This window comes from Solanum pennellii, chromosome 5, assembly GCF_001406875.1.
Source record: "Solanum pennellii chromosome 5, SPENNV200".
NCBI classification, from domain to species: Eukaryota; Viridiplantae; Streptophyta; class Magnoliopsida; order Solanales; family Solanaceae; genus Solanum; species Solanum pennellii.
The window spans coordinates 38,374,568-38,399,196 of NC_028641.1; the positions used below are offsets into that span (position 1 = coordinate 38,374,568).

Consider the following 24,629-nt stretch of genomic DNA (forward strand, 5'->3'; position numbering starts at 1 on the left):
GACCTTCATATGATATCTTCCATCTTATTCTTTTTGTGGATTAATTATACTTGGATATAATAAATAACTCTTGCTCAAACAATCTCATTAAAATTCAAGATTGATTTAACTCCACACACTTTGTTAAGGTCCAATTTGAACGTTAATCTCCCCGATCAATCTATGTTACTCAATGTATGATGAAGATAATAGTTGATACAGGGTTTGAAATGTTGATATCTTCAGGTTGTCAAGAACACTGTGTTCTGCCATTGATATGTTTATTCACTTTTTCCTGCTAAGTGACCGCATCTACATTTTATATTACTTTGAGCAAGCACAACACTAGTGTGATCCTATCTCTCTCTAGAAACATTTAACCAACTTATTAACATTAACAGAGTAATATACAAAAAATGCATATCTAAAAATGTGAAGTTTGAGACAGTATGATATGATAAGCGATTACCATATAAAATGCTAGTATATGAAAATACAAACCTATCATTCTATGATAGTTAAAGTACCTTTAATAGTGATTGAAGACTAATTCACTCCCTAATGAGGTACCTATTTCGATTGAGCATATATCCAGGAAGAAAATCTAATTCGCTATTATTTACCTGCAGGGCTTTTGACAATGCCATATATTATCTCAGGTTCAACAAGAGGTTCATCTCCATGAATGTTAACGACAATGTCATATTTATTTCTAAGCTTTTGAAGAGCTTCATTTCAACGCTCGGTTCCTACAATTTTACAACTGAGCATTAGCAATTTAACAGACTGAAATTCACAGAATTAGCAAAATTTAGGCTTAAGAAAACGACAGATGTTATGTTTACCATTTCTACATGATTCAAAGGTCATTATTACTTCAACACCAAAATGTTGACATCACTCAACTATCTTTTCATCAACTATTGCCATAACTGTTAAACAATGCAATGATATCAGCACCTGTGATTACTACACCAACTATTGCTTCTCTTTTCTTTCCTATTTTTACTTTGTCGGGGGATGTGGTTGTGGTTAAAAAAGTAATCAAGTTAGGTGAAATGGAGACGTACCAACATGATCTAATGTAGCAACAAGTTTAGCATGTTTCTAATTTCTGAAATTTGAACAAGGGGTATGCCTTGGACTACATCATGTCTTTCTTGAATTTCAAGAGCCACCTGAGCTATAAACTACTTGAAGTTTTATGCAACTAATCAATCCAGTGGTTAGTTCTTTCTTCAAAACTTTGACGGAATGAATGAAATGGAAAACAAGTTAATGAAATTTTTACAACTATAGGCAGTATGGATAGCCAAAATATAATTTGCCATCCTGAAAGGACATTATTTGTATTGGTAGTTAGAGCTAGTTTTCTTTTACAATTAGAGATAATATGACTTGAAAAAGAAACAATCAAGGTCGTTAACATTACGGTGGACATTCAACAAAAGATAAATAACTGCGGAAAATCATAGCAATGAACTGCAAATGTATAACAACGACCATAAATAATTAGATACCTCTAGCTAGTACAATGTAGCACATGATCAAAATCTGATAAGAATTAAGTAATTTGTTTTAGTTTTGATCAAAACCTGAGAAGAATTAAGTAATTTGTTTTAGTTTTAGTCGAAAGACACGTACTTGATACCCACAATATGTTGGGAAAGACAAGGCACTAACAAAGAATGTCTGACAGAATAACAGCGGAAGAATACCCAAGTCTATACTTTCCCTTTTCGATTTGAACCAAGAGAAGACAAACAACCACAAGCAATATGATAGTAAGGCACAAGTAATTCAACCAAACAAATATAACAAGGCAATAGTAAACCAATCACACAAGACACCAAGATTTACGTGGAAAACCCTTCGATGTGAAGAGTAAAAAACCATGGGACCAAAAGCTCCACTATAATCACCAAGAGTTACAATATTGTTCTCCAAAATTTGCCACAAAAACAAGTGCCAAACAACGAGCAACAACAAAATAAGATTGCACCAAATCTAGAGAATTAAAGGAGCAAAATCACCAATTTCGCAGCTACTGTTCACGACAGAAAAACTAAAGCTGCAGGCCACCAAATCAAACTCTGTCAGTTCCTAATCAAAGATTGAGATGAAGATAATATGCTGTCCAAAAAACAGCTCAATCGGACAAGAAACGAAGCGGGAATCGCAATTTGAAGTTGGCTGTTAGGGCTGAATTTTGACTGCGAAAACTGCTCTCTTTCTCTCTTTTTGGCTGCTGAAAAAACTCTCTGTGTATATGAAAATAAGACCTAAATAGGCTTATATTTGCCTCATAAGAATGGGCCTATGGGCAAAAATGGGTTGGTCCAAATTGGGCTTTTATTTATCCACATAGGAAGGGAAAAAGACCCATAACCCAACAATTCTCCCCCTCACGACTATGTGGAGGAGACCGCCATCCCGGCGACCATGCAACAATCTTCAAACTTCCCTCTTGGCAAAGCTTTAGTCATCATATCGGAACCATTGTCATTTGTATGAATCTTTTCAAGCTCAAGCAACTTAGAATCCAACACATCTCGAATCCAATGGTATCTCACATCAATGTGTTTAGACCGACCATGGAACGTAGAATTCTTGCCAAGATGTATAGCACTTTGACTGTCACAATAAAGCACATACCTCTCTTGAGCACAACCAAGTTCCCCCAAGAATCTCTTCATCCAAAGCAATTCTTTACAAGCTTCAACGACAGCAATAAGCTCAGCTTCTGTAGTAGATAGAGCAACACATTTTTGCAACCTAGATTGCCAAGACACAGCTCCCCCTGCAAAAGTAACCAAGTACCCTGAAGTAGACTTGCGAGTATCAACATCACCAGCCATGTCTGAATCAGTATAACCACAAAGAATAGGCTTCCCTGTACCAAAACACAAACTCAGACTAGAAGTGCCACAGAGATATCTCATAACCCACTTCACAGCATTCCAATGTTCTCTTCCCGGATTAGAAAGAAAACGGCTAACAACTCCAACAGCGTGAGCAATATCCGGTCTTGTACAAACCATCGCATACATCAAACTACCAACAGCTGAAGCATAAGGAACTTTCTTCATATCTTCCTTCTCATCATCACTAGAAGGACACTGTTTCGTGCTCAATTTGAAGTGCATAGCTAAAGGTGTACTGACAACCTTAGCTTTGTCCATGCTGAATCTGCGAAGTACTTTCTGAATGTACTTCTCTTGTGATAATACCAATTTCTTGGCCTTTCTATCACGGACAATCTGCATGCCAAGAATCTGCCTTGCTGGTCCTAAGTCTTTCATAGCAAAAGACTTACTCAACTCTTGCTTCAACTTCTGAATCCTGCAAGTATTATGACCAACAACAAGCATGTCATCAACATAAAGCAACACAATAATAAAGTCACCATCAGAGAACTTTTGCACAAAAACACAATGGTCTGAAGAAGTCTTCTTGAAGCCCTGCTGACTCATAAAAGAACCAAACTTCCTGTACCACTGCCTGGGAGCTTGTTTCAAACCATACAAGCTCTTCTTCAATTTGCAAACATAATTCTCTTTACCCTTGACTTCAAAACCTTCCGGTTGCTCCATATAAATTTCTTCATCTAAGTCACCATGGAGGAAAGCAGTTTTAACATCCATTTGCTCAACCTCTAAATCTAGACTTGCAGCCAAGCCTAGAACCACACGAATGGATGACATCTTCACAACTGGAGAGAATATCTCATCAAAATCAACTCCCCTTTTCTGATTAAATCCCTTGACAACTAATCTAGCTTTGTACCGTGGAACTGGATTACCATCTTCATGTTTCACCCGAAAAACCCACCTGTTTTTCAAAGCTTTTCTGTCTTTAGGTAACTTAACCAAATCAAAGGTATGATTATCATGCAAGGATTTAATCTCATCTTCCATAGCATCAAACCACCTTTCTTTTTCTTCACTTTCCATGGCCTCATCAAGACTCTCAGGTTCTCCCCCGTCAGTCAAGAGTACATACTCATTGGGAGAATAACGAGATGAAGGAATTCTCTCTCTACTAGATCGTCTGAGAGAACTCTCTGGAGCATCTATAATTGGTTGTTGGACAACCACATCATCTTGCACTGGAGCATCAACAACATCATGCCGGTCATTCTGAACATGATCACCATCTTCATTATCAACTTGATTTTCATCATTATGAAGATTTTCTTCCGGTGCAATAGTCAAAGGAACTGGATCAACATCAACTAAGCTCTCACTACTCTGAAAATCAGCCTTGTCAGCTTTGTCAAAATCTTCAATTGTTTGGTCTTCAAAGAACACAACATCACGGCTTCTAACAAGTTTCTTCTCAACAGGATCATAGAAACGATAGCCAAATTCATCTTGACCATAACCAATGAAGATACACTGCCTAGTTTTAACATCCAACTTTGACCTTTCATCCTTAGGAACATGTACAAAGGCTTTACACCCAAAGACTCTAAGATGATCATAAGAAACATCCTTACCAGTCCAAACTCTGTCAGGGACATCACCATCTAAAGCAACAGCAGGAGATAAATTGATAACATAAGCAGCAGTATTAAGTGCTTCTGCCCAAAAGGAATCTGACAGCTTAGCATCTGAAAGCATACATCTAACCCTCTCAACTAGAGTTCTGTTCATCCTCTCTGCTAAACCATTTAACTGAGGAGTCTTTGGAGGAGTTTTCTGATGCCTAATACCCTGCTCTCTGCAATATCTATCAAAAGGACCAATATACTCACCACCATTATCTGAGCGGATGCATTTCAATGTCTTCCCTGTTTGTCTTTCAACCAAGGCCTGAAAACTCTTGAACACATCAAGTACTTGATCCTTGGACTTCAAAGGAAATACCCAGAGTTTGCGAGAATGATCATCAATAAAAGTCACAAAGTAAAGTGCACCACCATGAGATCTTACCTTAAAAGGACCACACAAATCAGAATGTACCAACTCCAGCAAATCAAGCTTTCTTGAAGGCGGATGACTCTGAAAAGAAACTCTTTTCTGTTTACCGGCTAAGCAATGAACACATTTCTTCAACTTTGCTTGTTTCACTCCAGAAAGCAAATTTTTCTTAGCCAAACTATCAATCCCCTTCTCGCTCATATGACTCAGCCTTCTATGCCATAACTCTGATGAAGTATCATTCTCCACCAAATTTACCGAGTCTCTGGACATGGAGCCCTGAAATACATACAAGTTAGACAACTTGTCACCACGGGCCACAACCATCAAACCTCTAGTAAGCTTCCACTGGCCAACACCAAGTGTATTAACATAACCCTCATCATCAAGATATCCCACAGAAATCAAATTCAAGCGAACATCTGGAGCATGCTTGACATTATTGAGAACTAGTTTGGAACCATTGTTACTTTCCAAACAAACTGTCCCAATGCCAATAACTTCAACTTCATGATTATTGCCCATTTTCAACGTTCCAAAATTACCTGGAGTATAAGAAGAAAATAATTCCTTCTTTGGCGTGACATGAGAAGTAGCACCAGAATCCACAAACCAGCTAGACTCATCACGAACAAGATTAATGGCATTTGCATCACAAGAAACAAGAAGATCATCATTAGCAACAACAGCAACACGATTTTCATTATCGCCTTCTCTCTTTTGTTGTCTCATATCTCTCTTGTGCTTGTAACAATATTTCATGATATGCCCATTCTTGTGGCAATAGTCACATGTAATATTCTTGTATTTAGACTTTGACTTGCTTCTACTTTTACCTCTATCATTCTGACCTCTGGACTTGTTTCTCCCCCTATCTTCAGTAACCAAAACATCGGAGTGTGAAGCTGAAGAAGATGAGGCTTGAGATCTTCTTCTCATTTCTTCATTCAAGACACCACTCTTAGTATATTCCATGGTTACAACACCACTGGGAGCAGAATTAGTCAAAGAAACTCGAAGAGTTTCCCAAGAGTCTGGCAGAGTATTAAGAAGCCAAAGTCCCTGTATCTCATCATCAAACTTTACACCCATTCCGGACAGCTGGTCAAGAACACCCTGAAAATCATTAATATGATCAGAAATAGGAGTGCCCTCTTTATACCTGATATTCATTAATTGTTTCAATAGGAACAACTTGTTGTTGCCAGTCTTCGAAGCATAAAGTGTCTCGAGCTTGTCCCACAAACTTTTGGCATGTGTCTCATTCACAATATGATTTCTAACATTATCTTCAACCCATTGTCTAATATAGCCACAAACCTGCAGATGCTCAAATTCCCATTCTTCATCATTCAAAGACTGAGGCTTATTAGAAGCAAACACAGGTAAATGCATCTTCTTGACAAATAGAAGATCTTTCATCTTGCCTTTCCAAATATGATAGTTACTACCATTTAAACACACCATTTTGCTAATATTTTCCTCCATCATTCAAAACGATAATCAACAATAACCAATGCTCTGATACCACTTTGATGGGAAAGACAAGGCACTAACAAAGAATGCCTGACAGAATAACAGCGGAAGAATACCCAAGTCTATACTTTCCCTTTTCGATTTGAACCAAGAGAAGACAAACAACCACAAGCAATATGATAGTAAGGCACAAGTAATTCAACCAAACAAATATAACAAGGCAATAGTAAACCAATCACACAAGACACTAAGATTTACGTGGAAAACCCTTCGATGTGAAGAGTAAAAAACCACGGGCCACAAAATTGGCCACAAAAACAAGTGCCAAACAACGAGCAACAACAAAATAAGATTGCACCAAATCTAGAGAATTAAAGGAGCAAAATCACCAATTTCGCAGCTACTGTTCACGACAGAAAAACTGAAGCTGCAGGCCACCAAATCCTACTCTGTCAGTTCCTAATCAAAGATTGAGATGAAGATAATATGCTGTCAAAAAATCAGCTCAATCGGACAAGAAACGAAGCGGGAATCGCAATTTGAAGTTGGCTATTAGGGCTGAATTTTGACTGCGAAAACTGCTCTCTTTCTCTCTTTTTGGCTGCGGAAAAAACTCTCTGTGTATATGAAAATAAGACCTAAATAGGCTTATATTTGCCTCATAAGAATGGGCCTATTGGCAAAAATGGGTTGGTCCAAATTGGGCTTTTATTTATCCACATAGGAAGGGAAAAAGGCCATAACCCAACACAATAACCTTGAAATCATCCTCCAAGGATCTTTTTATGTACTTTTGAAAAATAAAGTTACTTCCAGGTGCTAAATGGACCTGCAACAAGAGGAAACAATAAACCAATTAAGAAGTTAATTTATCTAATCAGAAAATGAGTTACTAGCAAGTTTTCCTCCATATAAACCTTATTTAATCAAATTATCCACATTGAAACTTTTAAAATTTGAGATTTAGGGGAAATTCAAAAATTAGTTAAAAACCTTAGAAAGAGTGAAACTTTGCATCTGTTTCACTGGAAATATTGAGTCGTTAAGTGTGACTGAATTACGACTTTCTCTCTTTTAGGCACAATTTTTTTTCTCTATTATCATCCAATAACTTACAAAACATAAAATTTTAAGTGTTGTTCTTGCACTAATTAACACTTCCGAAGAGCTTAGGAATTAGGTTCAATTCTAACAATTCAAAATTGCAAATGATTCTAGCATAAACTACAAATTAACCTCATCAATATACGCGATAAACAATACTAATTCAAACATCAAAATTCAGAAATAAATCAAACTAACAATTAACTTTAGCTAAATATAAAATAAACAGTGTACGATTCGTAAGAAGATATTCTCACTTTTGAGAGATTCATTGATGACACCAATGAGAGCAAATTTGTTGAGTTTAGAGAGTACTCATCGGTAATATGAGCGCCATCTTACTTGATTGGACTGCCGATTTAGGAAATAGATGGTGTAATGCTGACAGCATACCGATCTTATGAAACATATGTGTTTGGTGGTTCATTCTGAATTCTACAATTCAAAAGTTGATCGCGACAACTCAGAGTTCATAAAAAATGTCCATTATTATTCTACTTCAAGGGAAAATTGTAAGAATCAGTACCTAATGAAGCTCCTTTTCTCATCCGTGAAGTTCTTTTGAAGCTTCATCAAATGGATGCGCGAACCCTAATCTTTTGGGAGCGAGAGGATTTCCAGAGCCATTCCCTTGTGAACCCTAATTTTATGGGAGAAAAAAAAGAATACTTTGTTAGCCTAACACTTATGATGTCGATTCTTTTTTTATAATTATAAAACATAGAGGTTCAAAAATGCCGGCAATTCTATTTTAAATTGTATGGGTTGAATAAACCCCCATAATTTGGTGTAATTTACGGAGGTGAAACCGGCCCTGCTATTTAACTGCGGCAAATAATGTGTTTTTTTGTAGTGAATCTTAAGAAAATTAATATACTAATAATATTTTTTGTATTCTACTGATTATGAAAATCTGATCATGGAAGTAGAAGATAAATGCATTACTTCTCTATAGTTTGTTGCTTTGTTTAGCAAGGTCAAAGTAAGAATGTAACATAACAGAATTATGGTATTTTGATTAAAGATTACACTAGGTAACCTTCTTATTATTTATCTAAGGAGGAAAGTTGTTTCTAAGAGTTAACATTATGATTTTTTTATGATGAGCATCTTTGAAAAAAGATCTGCAAATTATATGTTGTTGAATGAATTTTGCTTGGCAAATAGTGTTGCCTTTAAAATTCTTTAGCTTGCAAAATGAGAGATGCACAATTTTGTTTGATAAAGTGGTATGTCAAAATGTTATAGTTGGAAGACTATTTGAAAATATAAACATTTCTATGTGATAAAGAATATATTTAATTCTATTTGGAGACTAAAAAACTTTTGTAGTTTTATACTCCCTTGTGATTTTGATTATATCTGATTGTTCTAGATTTAAAACTCTTGTAGTTTTCTACTTTGAATAAATTAGACTATGTAATTGATTTGAAGATTATGAAAACTTCATCTACTAAGTCTGTGTTGTACTTTTGATTTTCTATAAATTTCAGTGCTATTTTGAAAAATTCTAAATACTTACTAGTATTTTGATTTCTGATAGAGGGAAAAGAAGCTGGTGAGTTTGTGCCTCTATGGAATGAACTTTGACACTATGTAAAGATTGTCAAAGAGAATTGAAACTCTATTATTCTTTTGTAGAATAATATTTTCAAAAGAGGTTTCATACTGCGAATGACATTTTTATAGTCTGGGGAAATATGTGGAAAAACTATTTTCAAATACTTTAAATATATTTTTGAGATCACATTAAAAATGTGGGGGTTCATTGCTTATGATAAAAATAAAATTAGACTTGGTGTCCAATCTAATTTTGGAGCAAAAGATATGAAATTCATTGATACTTTTTGTATTATGTTAGACCCCCAAAATTCTTGGAGTATATTAGGTATTGGGGTTGTTGAATTTCTCTGTTACTAGTATATGATGTTACTAGTATGAAACTATCAAATTATATATATACTTGTTCAAAATAATTGTGTTCTTTTATGAAAAAGTGTCACTTAAAATGTTGTGATTTTTCATGTAAAAGGTATGTCTATTATAATAAAAGTATTTGCATAGACATGAATATTGGTGAATAATCATTTGTTATGTTGTAGAAGAAACATTTGAACTATATTGCATTTATTGGAACCGATGCAACCTTGTTCATGGGTAATTCTATAACAATCAAATTGAAAGTTATGAAAACGTTCTTACGAAGAGGACATTTGAAAAGATCATGACTCTAATAATTTTTGTATCACACAAAAATGTAAGAAGTTAAAACAAAATATTTGAGAAAAAAGCTACCTCGAGAAGAACTTTTCGAACTCAATATTTTTATTTGTTCTTACTTGCTTGTGTCAAAGTCTGTCACATGAGAACTTGGGGCTGTCAATTAAAAAAATCTTGTAAGGAATATTGATCAACATAGAAGTTTTGTCTAACTTTGAGTGCAATAAATAAAAATATCAAGTTTGTGTGGAATCTAAGTATGTGGAGCATTCTTATAATTCCATTGAAACGAATTCTAATCCCTTAGAATTGATTTACAGTGACATCTGTAATATGAAATCAATACTATCTCGTGGTGGGAAAAGTATGTTGTTTCTTTTATTGACAATTACATTAGAAACGACTATGTCTATTTGATTAAAGGTAAGGATGAAGCAATAGAAAAATCTAGACAATATAATACTTAAGTTGAAAATGAGTTCGAAAAAAGATAAGAAGTGATAGGGATGGAGAGTATAAATCTCATTTTGTAGAAATGTGTTTGAAAAGTGAAATTATACATCAAAATGTTGCCCTATTCACCTCAATCTAATGAAAAACCGAACTTTGGAAGAAATGATGGATGCATTATTCATAAGTTCGGGTTTACCATAAAACTTGTGTGGAGGAACTATCCTTACTGCAAAAAGAAACAACAAAATGTTTTGTCTTTTCAGAAAGAAACCAATTTTGTTTGTTCAGGACACAATATATTCCACATGAGAAATGAAAAGAAAGTAGTGTGGGGGTGTCTAACCAAAGTTCAAGTTCCTATTCCTAAAAGGATTAAAACAGGACCTATCACTGTGGATCGTAAAATCAGACTTGAGTAGTCTAGTAAAGGGTGTAAAAGACCTTGGAAAGGAACAAGAAGAATGTACTTAATAAAAAGATTTAGAGGCGTAGTAAATATCAAAGGACATTTACTTCCTTCTAATATGATTATGTAACATTTATTGTGTCTTCTGTAGACTCATATTTTGAAAAGATGGTGTCAATAGTGAGATTGTTTCAATCTTGAACAATCCAATTTGAAGTTGGTTGATCTTCCTCCTGGAGAAAACCTTTAGGTTCAAAGTGAATCCTCAAAAGGAAATGAAAGTCGATGGAACTGTTTACAAATATAAAACAAGACTTTTTGTCAAAGGCTTTAGAAGAAAAAAAACAAGGTCTTGATCTTTTCGACTCGCAAATAACTAGAATTATATTCATTTTGATGTTAATTATGATAGCTGCGGTATATGACCTCCAAATCCATCAAATGAATGTGAAAAAACTCTCTTAAATCGAGAATTGGAGGAAGAAATTTACATGGAAAAGCCCAAGGGTGTTGCTGTTCCTAGTAAATAAAAGAAAGTGTGCGAAGTTGTTAAGTCATATTATGGACTAAAACAAGCAACCAAACAATGACATAAGAAATTTGACCAAACCATGTTGGAAAATTCATTTAAAAATGATGGAAGTGATAAATGTGTTCACATTAGAATCACATGGTCATTGTTTGTTTGTATATTGGTGATATCTTGATTATACATAGAGACACTAATGACTTAAATGCTACTAAACGTATGCAAGAAAACAACTTTGCAATGAAAAATCTTGGAGTTGCTGATGAGATCTTAGGGATAAGAATCCTTAGAACTCCATAATGTTAAGCATTTTCATGCTCTCATTGCATTGAAAAGGTACTTGACCAGTTTAAATATTTGGATTCAATATTGTCAAGTCTATAATAATTGTGAGCTTTGCATTTTAAAAGAGTGAAAGCGAAAGTTACTCACAATTGGATTGTGCTAGAGTATTGGAAAGTATGATGTATATCATGAAGTGTGCGCGATCAGATATAACATTTTCTATTAATAAATTGAGTCGGTTCACAAGTGATCCCAATCAAACTCATTAGATGGAAATAAATAGATTTTTGGAGTATTTAAAAAATACTTAAAACTATGACTTGCATTATAACAATGTCCAGCAATATTGAAAAGATATAGTGATGCAAATTTGATCACAAGACAAATGAAGTAAAATCCATGAGTGGATATATATTTATTCTTGGTAAAGGAGAAGTGTCTTGGAAATATTTCAAAAGATACATGTATCGCTAGCTCTACAATGATCTTGAGCAAGGTGCTCAAGATAAGATCGGTGAATAAGTTGAAAGACTCTGGAATTCTTGATAGATATTCTTTTTTGGCCCAAACCATTGACATTATTCAATAGGTAGGGCATGGAGCATAATGTATAATGGAAACTCTCGTCATATAGGACATAGACATGATACCATTAGAAAACTACTCTCTAGTAGAATTATCACAATTGGCAATGTTAAGTAAAAGGATAATGTATCGGATCCACTTATAAAAAGGCCTAACTAGAGAAAATGTTTAAAGATCATCTAAGGGAATGAGTTTATGGCTTAGGAAAAGTCATCATGGTGGTAACTCTATCTAGCAGACTGGAGATCCCAAGAGCTAGATTCAAGGAGAAAAACAAAGTTGTAAATGACGGTTCAACATTGTCAACCAACTCAATCCATTGTCATGATGAAGACAATGCTCAGGAACAAGGATACAAATTAAGTCTTGTTAATGAGTTAATAAAATCTTAATGGTTTGTAATGATTTTCTAAGTTTGGCAGATTTGACCAAATAATGTATCTACGCAATAACACGATTAGAAATCACCTACGTGAGTGTGAATTGTAAGACTCTTTAAAGAGAATAACTGTCAAAAGCCTATGCTCTATATACTCATTAAACCAGAAGGTGTTCATGACTGAAACGAACATAACCATAATAACCATAGAGGGCAAATGGTTAATTGTGTGACGTCTAGGTATACATCTCGACGATTCAAAGATACCGCATTTACCGATTGAACGAGTATATCCGACATATGTTCACTACGAAAAGTCCAAGGGGAAACCTATTCATCCAGATGCAATTAATTCTTGCTTGAAATGTACACATACTTGTCCATTTCTTTGTCTTGGAGTCATTCCCCATTCATGCGGGGGATTGTTGGGTTTTAAAAGGTGAGAATGGAAAATAAAGAGTTGCGACTTTTATGAAAGGTGACAACCTTTATGAAAGATTGTGACTTTTCCAAAGGTTTGTCACTTTTCCGGCTATAAGAACCTTTCCGCACTACCCTTTGTTTTCTATAAATTGAGGGATTTCCTCTCATTTTGAAGATAGAATTTCTGGACTTCTTCTACTACTACTAAATCTAGTATTCTAAATTCACTTTACTACCGTTGAATGACTAGCTGACGCCAACATTTTGGGTACAATACACTGGTGATTGAGATCATTCTATCTTGGGAGGACATATTCCAAATCGAATCTCGGATACTAGAGGGAAATAATTTCCTTAATGAAATATTGTGCATTCAGTGGTCTTGATCTTCTTTCTATTTTTCCAGATTCTAGTATGTGTTATAGATTTTAAATTCGTGAACTGATTTCTGTTCTTCACTGGTTCATTAAACTTTGGTAGGTTTGTGTTTATGCAAAGTTTGTTGGATCAGTAAATTCTTTAAACACGGATTGTCAAGAATTTTTCTTTAAGAAAAATATTTCGTATATTTTTTGTAATCTGTTTCTGATGCTAGTATCTCTACTAGTTTTAATTTTCTAGTTGTGAAAATGTTAGTAAACTTTGTTGTTTCTTATCAAGTTCTTCAAAGTTTTGTTCTAAGTATCTTAAGAATACAAGATGAACAACACTATCTAATGACGGACTAGCGACAAAATAATGTGTATGTTGTTAAAAAATAAAAATAAATTTGGTATCCACACTAGAGACAAACTAGTGACGAATTAGTAACAACAAGCTAAATTTGTGCCTCTTTTTGCGCCAAATATCGACAGAGGCATGAAATATTTTTTTGTTGAAACTTAGCGATGAATGCAATGACGAATTTTTTGTTGCTACACTAAAAATTATATTTAATGTCTTAGCAACAAAATTAAATCGTAGCGGAAGATCTTTGTTATCAATTATGCTATAACAAAATAATATATATAGTGACAAATTGATAATTTTATAGCGAAATTCGTTGCTTTTATTAAGTAAATATTAGGGATTCTTTTCTTTCTTCCAGAACATGTTCTCTCTTGCAAAACACATCCCTATTGGAGACTTCTCTTGAGACCTAACCCATCTTCATCGAGGTGACCATCTGCTTGGAGATCTTTCTTATCAACAACTTTTCCTTTTCCTTTCTTCTTGTTTAGAGTATTTCACTATGTAAGAAACCTGAGACTTGGAGAGCATCGGTATTATTGAAGCACATAATACCAAAATCTCTAACTTTTGAAGCACTAGGAGAAATAATTGCTTTCTTATTAGGTTTAATTTATAGTATGCGAATCTATGATGTTCTTGAAAAGTTAAATTCTTCTGGGGTTTCTTCATATGCTTTGATTCTTATGTGAAATTGAGTTGGTTACTTATATTCACCTAAGAATTTGGAAGTTCACTGCTTTAATTCGTTTGGAATCTGGTAGATTTTTTATTTAATTATGAAGTTGGGTGAATCTGCTAGTTTTTTGCTTTATTCGTTTGGAATCTGATAGGTTTTTTAATTTATTTATGAAGTTGGGTGAATATGGTAGTTTTTTGCTTTAATTAGTTTGGAATCTTGTAGGGTTTTTAATTTATTTATGAAGTTTGGTGAATCTGGTAGTTATTTGCTTTAATTCATTTGGAATTTGGTAGTAGTTTTATTTATTTATTTAGAAAAGTTTATATTTTCTAGGGAACGAATACATAGGACACATTCTTGATTGTATTATCATTTGTATCGATATTATTTTTTTGTAAAAGTTTTTGTTCCGATATTGTGGCTTCAGCTGCAGACTTGTGCAAGTTTTTTTACTGCCATATATAACTATGTGATTTTAATACTTGATTGCAAATGGATAATAAAGAAAATTTCTTAACTAGTACATTTCTGTTCTCTGAAACTCAAAAGGAAAAAAGAGAACAGTAAAAAGATTCTCAGACTTGAGGGAATTCAACTTGTTGCGCTGTGCAATCTTATGATACTTTTGATAATTCATCAGTAAAGTTCTATGACCTCTTTTATGTTCGTGTTTATTTACTTGAAATTGTAATAGTGTCGGAGAAGTCTTGGCAAAGTAACTAGACGTTACTTTGTCTATTGTCTTGTTTCAGGAGAAGTGTTCAAGTGTTCTTCTTCTCTCTATGTTGTTAGTTTATACTTGTTTGAATATTAATCAGTCTCGCATATGAAATATTTTATTAGTGATATTGTGTACTGCCTTTCAACTTCTTGTCCTTGGTAACATTTTTACATGTAATCATAAACGCTAAGGATTTATAAGTAGCTATATTCTGTTTTAGAATGTTTTCACACAAATGTGAAAATGTAGTGCTAGTTGTAAAAGTTAATATGTATGTCCTTATCTTATCTTGGTAAAGTTTTTAATTCTATTTTTTAGAATGTCTATGCAAGTGGTGAAGACAAAAAGATATTAGCAGGTAATTATAAAATGTTCTACCTTAGCATTAAGCTATATTTTGTAGATATTGAAAGAGTGATGTGAGAATGTCCTTTGAAATTTCCATAGTGCAACCAAAGTTTTACTTTTATGATCAGATCATATCATGTACTTTGTGCTTAGAACTCCTTTCAGCTATAAAATAACGACTTGTTCTTTGTAAAGACGTATCATCATCCATTAATTAGTGAAAATGTTACCTAAATCATGTTGTTGACGAGTGATTAATTTTTATCATAAATACTAAATTAAGAAACAAAACATTTTCAAAGAAGTCATAATTGAAATAGAATTAGTTCTGGACAGATTGGAGAATTATAGTATAATCCTTGTCTTTGGCCTACTAGGTCTGATAAAAGATGCTTAAAAAATAGATAAGAATATGTATCCTTAACAGTGGTCCATGAAAAATACACATTGTGGATCAACGTAAATAACCCAATCAATGATTCTATTGACAATGCATAATTGGTGATGTAGCACCAACCATAAGCCATTACTCGCAAAAATCAATCACTCATCATTTACATCCCCTTTTACAAAGGTAATCTCAGACTTATATATGACACAATGCTTTCAATAATTGTGTCTTTATTGTTACAAGAAAAAATAACAAAAATATTTACTGGTAATTATTGAGATGCGACTACTAATAACTAAATGTTATAGAGATTCAACTACTACTAACTAAATGTTATAGATATTTAATTACTTGTTACAAATAGGATACAATTATTTGAAGCCCCATGTCCTATACTTTATAGTATGTGAATCTATGATGTTCTTGAAAAGTTAATATCTTCTAGGGTTTCTTCAAATGCTTTGATTCTTATGTGAAATTGAGTTGGTTACATTTATTCACCTAAGAATTTGCAAGTTCACTGCTTTAATTCGTTTAGCATCTGGTAGGTTTTCTTTATTTATATATGAAGTTGGGCGAATTTGCTAATTTTTACTTTATTTGTTAGGAATATGATAGGTATTTTAATTTATTTATGAAGTTGGTTAAATCTGGTCGTTTTATGCTTTAATTAGTTTGAAATCTTGTAGGGTTTTTAATTTATTTATGAAGTTTGGTAAATCTGGTGGTTATTTGCTTTAATTAGTTTGGAATCTGGTAGAAATTTTTTTAATTTAATTAGAAAAGTTTATATCTTCTAGGGAACGAATACATATGATACATTCTTGATTGTTTTATCATAGTGTCGATATTATTTTTTCGTAAATATTTTTTCCCTATATTGTGGCTTAAGTTGCAGACTTGTGCATGTTTATTACTGTCATAAATGACTATGTGATTTTAATACCAGATTGCAAATGGAGAATAAAGAAAATTTGTAATCTAGTACATTTTCCGTTCTCTGAAACTCATATGGAAAAAAAGAATAGTAAAACATTCTCTGACTTGAGGGAATTCAACTTGTTGCGCTGTGCAATCTTATGATACTTTGATAATTCATCAGTAAAGTTCTGTGACCTCTTTTATGTTCGTGTCTATTTACTTGAAATTGTAATAGTGTCGGAGAAGTCTTGGCAAAGTAACTAGACGTTCCTTTGTCTATTGTTCTTGTTTCAGGAGAAGTCTTCAAGTGTTCTTCTTCTCTCTATGTTGTTAGTTTATACGTGTTTGAATATAAATCAGTCTCTCGTATGAAATATTTTATTAGTGATATTGTATACTGCCTTTCAACTTCTTGTCCTTGGTAACATCTTTACATGTAATCATAAATGCTAAGGATTTATAAGTAGCTATATTCTGTTTTAGAATGTTTTCACACAAATGTGAAAATGTAGTGCTAGTTGTAAAAGTTAATATGTATGTCGTTATCTTATCTTGGTAAAGTTTTGAATTCTATTGTTTAGAATGTCTATGCAAGTGGTGAAGACAAAAAGATATTAGCAGGTAATTATAAAATGTTCTACCTTAGCATTTAAACTATATTTTGTAGATATTGAAAGAGTGATGTGAGAATGTCCTTTGAAATTTCCATAGTGCAATCTAAGTTTTACTTTTATGATCAGATCATATCATGTACTTTGTGCTTAGAACTCCTTTCAGCTATAAAAAAACGACTTGTTCTTTGTAAAGACGTAGCATCATCCTTTAATTAGTGAAAATGTTACCTAAATCATGTTGTTGACGAGTGATTAATTTTTTTCTAATACTAAATTAAGAAACAAAACATTTTCAAAGAAGTCATAATTGAAATAGAATTAGTTCTGGACAGATTGGAGAATCATAGTATAATCCTTGTCTTTGGCCTACTAGGTCTGATAAGAGATGCTTAAAAAATAGATAAGAATATGTATCCTTAACAGTGGTCCATGAAAAATACACATTGTGGATCAACGTAAATAACCCAATCAATGATTCTTTTGACAATGCATAATTTGTGATGTAGCACCAACCATATGCCATTACTCGCAAAAATCAATCACTCATCATTTACATCCCCTTTTACAAAGGTAATCTCAGACTTATATATGACACAATGCTTTCAATAACTGTGTCTTTATTGTTACAAGAAAAAATAACAAAAATATTTACTGGTAATTATTGAGATGCGACTACTAATAACTAAATGTTATAGAGATTCAACTACTACTAACTAAATGTTATAGATATTTAATTACTTGTTACAAATAGGATACAATTATTTGAAGCCCCATGTCCTATACTTTATAGTATGTGAATCTATGATGTTCTTGAAAAGTTAATATCTTCTAGGGTTTCTTCAAATGCTTTGATTCTTATGTGAAATTGAGTTGGTTACATTTATTCACCTAAGAATTTGCAAGTTCACTGCTTTAATTCGTTTAGCATCTGGTAGGTTTTCTTTATTTATATATGAAGTTGGGCGAATTTGCTAATTTTTACTTTATTTGTTAGGAATCTGATAGGTATTTTAATTTATTTATGAAGTTGGTTAAATCTGGTCGTTTTATGCTTTAATTAGTTTGATATCTTGTAGGGTTTTTAATTTATTTATGAAGTTTGGTAAATCTGGTGGTTATTTGCTTTAATTAGTTTGGAATCTGGTAGAAATTTTTTTAATTTAATTAGAAAAGTTTATATCTTCTAGGGAACGAATACATATGATACATTCTTGATTGTTTTATCATAGTGTCGATATTATTTTTTCGTAAATATTTTTTCCCTATATTGTGGCTTAAGTTGCAGACTTGTGCATGTTTATTACTGTCATAAATGACTATGTGATTTTAATACCAGATTGCAAATGGAGAATAAAGAAAATTTGTAATCTAGTACATTTTCCGTTCTCTGAAACTCATATGGAAAAAAGAGAACAGTAAAACATTCTCTGACTTGAGGGAATTCAACTTGTTGCGCTGTGCAATCTTATGATTCTTTGATAATTCATCAGTAAAGTTCTATGACCTCTTTTATGTTCGTGTCTATTTACTTGAAATTGTAATAGTGTCGGAGAAGTCTTGGCAAAGTAACTAGACGTTCCTTTGTCTATTGTTCTTGTTTCAGGAGAAGTGTTCAAGTGTTCTTCTTCTCTCTATGTTGTTAGTTTATACTTGTTTGAATATAAATCAGTCTCTCGTATGAAATATTTTATTAGTGATATTGTATACTGCCTTTCAACTTCTTGTCCTTGGTAACATCTTTACATGTAATCATAAATGCTAAGGATTTATAAGTAGCTATATTCTGTTTTAGAATGTTTTCACACAAATGTGAAAATGTAGTGCTAGTTGTAAAAGTTAATATGTATGTCGTTATCTTATCTTGGTAAAGTTTTGAATTCTATTGTTTAGAATGTCTATGCAAGTGGTGAAGACAAAAAGATATTAGCAGGTAATTATAAAATGTTCTACCTTAGCATTTAAACTATATTTTGTAGATATTGAAAGAGTGATGTGAGAATGTCCTTTTAAATTTCCATAGTGCAATCTAAGTTTTACTTTGATGATCAGATCATATCATGTACTTTGTTCTTAGAACTCCTTTCAGCTATAAAATAACGACTTGTTCTTTGTAAAGACGTAGCATCATCCTTTAATTAGTGAAAATGTTACCTAAATCATGTTGTTGACGAGTGATTAATTTTTATCATAAATACTAAATTAAGAAACAAAACATTTTCAAAGAAGTCATAATTGAAATAGAATTAGTTCTGGACAGATTGGAGAATCATAGTATAATCCTTGTCTTTGGCCTACTAGGTCTGATAAGAGATGCTTAAAAAATAGATAAGAATATGTATCCTTAACAGTGGTCCATGAAAAATACACATTGTGGATCAACGTAAATAACCCAATCAATGATTCTATTGACAATGCATTATCTGTGGTGTAGCACCAACCATAAGCCATTACTCGCAAAAATCAATCACTCATCATTTACATCCCCTTTTACAAAGGTAATCTCGGACTTATATATGATACAATGCTTTCAATAATTGTGTCTTTATTGTTACATGAACAAATAACAAAAATATTTACTGGTAATTATTGAGATTCGACTACTAATAACTAAACGTTATAGAGATTCAACTACTACTAACTAAATGTTATAGATATTTAATTACTTGTTACAAATAGGATACAATTATTTGAAGCCCCATGTCCTATAATTTATAGTATGTGAATCTATGCTGTTCTTGAAAATTTAATATCTTCTAGGGTTTCTTCATATGCTTTGATTCTTATGTGAAATTGAGTTGGTTACATTTATTCACCTAAGAATTTGCAAGTTCACTGCTTTAATTCGTTTAGCATCTGGTAGGTTTTCTTTATTTATATATGAAGTTGGGTGAATGTGCTAATTTTTACTTTATTTGTTAGGAATCTGATAGGTTTTTTAATTTGTTTATGAAGTTGGTTGAATCTAGTCGTTTTATGCTTTAATTAGTTTGAAATCTTGTAGGTTTTTTAATTTATTTATGAAGTTTGGTAAATCTGGTGGTTATTTGCTTTAATTAGTTTGGAATCTGGTAGAAATTTTTTTAATTTAATTAGAAAAGTTTATATCTTCTAGGGAACGAATACATATGATACATTCTTGATTGTTTTATCGTTACTGTCGATATTATTTTTTCGTAAATATTTTTTTCCGATATTGTGGCTTAAGTTGCAGACTTGTGCATGGTTATTACTGTCAAATATGACTATGTGATTTTAATACCTGATTGAAAATGGAGAATAAAGAAAATTTGTAATCTAGTACATTTTCCGTTCTCTGAAACTCATATGGAAAAAAGAGAACAGTAAAAACATTCTCTGACTTGAGGGAATTTAACTTGTTGCGCTGTGCAATCTTATGATACTTTGATAATTCATCAATAAAGTTCTGTGACTCTTTTATGTTCGTGTCTATTTACTTGAAATTGTAATAGTGTCGGAGAAGTCTTGGCAAAGTAACTAGACGTTCCTTTGTCTATTGTTCTTGTTTCAGGAGAAGTGTTCAAGTGTTCTTCTTCTCTCAATGTTGTTAGTTTATACTTGTTTGAATATAAATCAGTCTTGCATATGAAATATTTTATTAGTGATATTGTATACTGCCTTTCAACTTCTTGTCCTTGGTAACATCTTTACATGTAATCATAAATGCTAAGGATTTATAAGTAGCTATATTCTGTTTTAGAAAGTTTTCACACAAATGTGAAACTGTAGTGCTAGTTGTAAAAGTTAATATGTATGTCGTTATCTTATCTTGGTAAAGTTTTTAATTCTATTGTTTAGAATGTCTATGCAAGTGGTGAAGACAAAAAGATATTAGCAGGTAATTATTAATTGTTCTACCTTAGCATTTAAACTATATTTTGTAGATATTGAAAGAGTGATGTGAGAATGTCCTTTGAAATTTCCATAGTGCAATCTAAGTTTTACTTTTATGATCAGATCATATCATGTACTTTGTGCTTAGAACTCCTTTCAGCTATAAAATAACGACTTGTTCTTTGTAAAGACGTAGCTTCATCCTTTAATTAGTGAAAATGTTACCTAAATTATGTTGTTGACGAGTGATTAATTTTTATGATAAATAATAAATTGAGAAACAAAATATTTTCAAAGAAGTCATAATTGAAATAGAATTAGTTCTGGACAGATTTGACGATCATAGTATATTCCTTGTCTTTGGCCTACTAGGTCTGATAAGAGATGCTTAAAAAATTGATAAGAATATGTATCCTTACCAGTGGTCCATGAAAAATACACATTGTGGATCAACGTAAATAACCCAATAAATGATTCTATTGACAATGCATAATCTGTGATGTAGCACCAACCATAAGCCATTACTCGCAAAAATCAATCACTCATCATTTACATCCCCTTTTACAAAGGTAATCTCAGACTTATATATGACACAATGCTTTCAATAATTGTGTCTTTATTGTTACAAGAAAAAATAACATAAATATTTACTGGTAATTATTGAGATTCCACTACTAATGACTAAATGTTATAGAGATTCAACTACTACTAACTAAATGTTATAGATATTCAATTACTTGTTACAAATAGGATACAATTATTTGAAGCCCCATGTCCTATAATTTATAGTATGTGAATCTATGATGTTCTTGAAAAGTTAATATCTTCTAGGGTTTTTTCATATGCTTTGATTTTTACGTGAAATTGAGTTGGTTACTTTTATTCACCTAAGTATTTGAAAGTTCAATCTTTAATTCGTTTGGAATCATGTAGGTTTATTTATTTATTTATGAAGTTGGGTTAATCTGCTACTTTTTTGCTTTATTCGTTAAGAACTTAATAGGTTTTGTGAATGTGGTAGGTTTTTGCTTTAATTAGTTTGTATCTTGTAGGGTTTTTAATTTATTTATGAAGGTTGGTGAATCTGGTAGTTATTTGCTTTAATTCGTTTGGAATTTGGTAGAATTTTTTAATTTATTTTGAAAAGTTTATATCTTCTAGGGAATAAATACATAGGAGTACATTAATTTACAATAATTTGGAGTACATTAATTTACTTATTTCCTTGTAAACATCATTTCAAAAATATTTGAGGAGGGAAACTTAGAAAAATACAAATACATAAAATGGCATAAACACCAACAAATATATTTTTTGCCAACTACAAATAGCAATATACCGCTCCAACATTAGTAATGATGAACTAGACTATCTGGCTGTCCTAATTTAATTGGAGCTTTAATGAGTGTTTCGGACAATGGGTGGACCTTTTTTTTAAATAAAAAACAAGACTATTTGACATGACATATGAACATGGGTTGTGGTATGTCGATGGAACTGCTCCTCCTTTAACCCGAAGCCTCGGTGTAATAACGTAAAATTTAATAAATATAAATTAGTAAAATGATTTGAGTTATATTAAATTTATGCATATAATAGTCCAAATAAATATTTATGTATTACTTAATATAATTGGGTTAATTATGTTAATCAATTGATTTATGCTACAATAGATGAGCCCAGTGTCATCTCATCCTAGAGGCCATTTTTAATATCTCGTAACTCTTAATAGCCAAGAGTAAGCTAAGAAACTAAAAATTTTCAAAATCTGGAAAATTTCCTAAAGTTAAGAAAGTGAGTTTCTGGTTATTTTCAAACAATCATATCTTCTATCTCATGATGAGTTAGAGTCAGTTCTTTATATGGTTGGAAAGCCCTCGGATAAATCATTCCAAAGACACAAATTTTGCTTGATTTTCATATCATATGAAGGACATATGACTTTTGGAAGTGGGGCTGTTTGAGAGAGGTAGGTCCAATTCCGGATTTAAGTAAGGGCAAACATAGTGTTTTCACCTAACTATTTCCTAATTAGTTTTAAGGGTTTAATTGGGGTAAAAATAAGTTTTATTTCATATTAGAAAAGTATTTCACTCTTAGGTCTTGAGATAAAAGAGAAGAGAAGAAGGAGAAGGGAGAAAGATGAAGATTTTTCCAAGAACGCCAAGGAAATTCTAGTGGAATTCGTCGGGGGTGATCCCTATTAATCTATGTGAGATCTTTCCGTGTTGGATTGGTTCAACCGCACACCAACTTGTTTAATTCAGAGATTTTTAGTACATTGATTGATGAAAATTGAAGTTCTTGAAGAACATGGTTGAATTCTTGTTGGTTAAGTTGTTGCATGCATAAAAGTAGATTTGATTCGTTTTCCAGGTTGTTTTTCGAGTCTAATCAATTGTGTATTCAGGGTATTAGTGATTCAAAGTGTTTGGAGAAAGATACATGGAAGTTTAGAGGGATTAAAGATGAAAATGGAGAAGAAAAGTCGAAACGCACATCTGTAGGGCCTTGGGGCCCCACACCTCCCATAGCCCCATAGGACTCTGTCTGTATGCTCTTGGGGCGGCGCGCCAGCTAGAGTGCCCCAACTTGGCGTTTGAAGTTTGGGGCTGGCGCCCCACGCCTCTCAGAGCGCCAAGGACGCCTAAAGACCTCGTTCATTCCCATTTTTTTTGTAATAGTTCCTAAATGATGTACCCACATTTCCTAGTTGATTCCAACACTCTAAGGTATAACTAAACATCATGAAAGCATACATAAACATGAGATCAGGAACCTTGAATTCATAATCCAATTCAAGGAAATCTTAGATTAAAGTCAAAGAAGTTAAAAATTGAGTCTAAAGATTAAGAAGTAAGTCAAAGCAAACTTTCTTAAAGTTTCAAGAGCCTTTAATTAGCACTTACATTTCGTTTTAAGGTTCAAGTTTCAAGTTAAGTAAAGAGTAAAGAGTTGAAGTTCTTCCTTCAAAGAAATATAAGGTAACTACGTATTCCTTGAGAGTTGATTTAAGACTCAAGTTTCTATCTAAGTAATGAGTAAAAGGTTGAGTTCATTTCTTAAAAAGTTATAAGGGAACTAAGTATTCCATAGGAGTTACAAATGTTTTCACATTTTAAGCAAGAAAGGAAGTTAGACTTCCAATAGAGCCTTTGGTTAGTTTTAATAAAGAGAGAACCATGGTTTTCAAAAGAGCTTTTAAAACTCAGTATGTATTTTGGGAGTAGTATTGAGCACCGATATGGGGACGCGAGTTCATGTTAACTCAAGTCCCCACAAACCATGTAGCCAACATGGATAGAAGAAGGTTCATACTTTTTATGTGATTCCTTAATGCTTATTAGAATAGACTAGTGCACCCACTTAGTAGTTCAGATTCTATACTGACAGCAAGGTATATGGCAGTCCTCTTGCAATGTGAGGTAAAACGCTGTACCATCACTTAGACTCATATTTATGGTTGTCGGTCACAAAATTTCCCACAAATACTATACTACTTTCATATATAAGTAAGGTTGAGTTTGTTATTACATCTACTTTAACGAACTAAGTTATTTTGCTGTTTTACAAAACTATATATATATATATATATATATATATATATATA

The 24,629-nt window shown here is 32.6% G+C and overlaps 1 pseudogene; it reads right to left on the reverse strand.

Annotated features, from left to right (window-relative positions):
- The window catches only part of LOC114077173, a 40,390-nt pseudogene that overhangs the window by 602 nt on the left and 15,159 nt on the right, over positions 1–24,629 (reverse strand).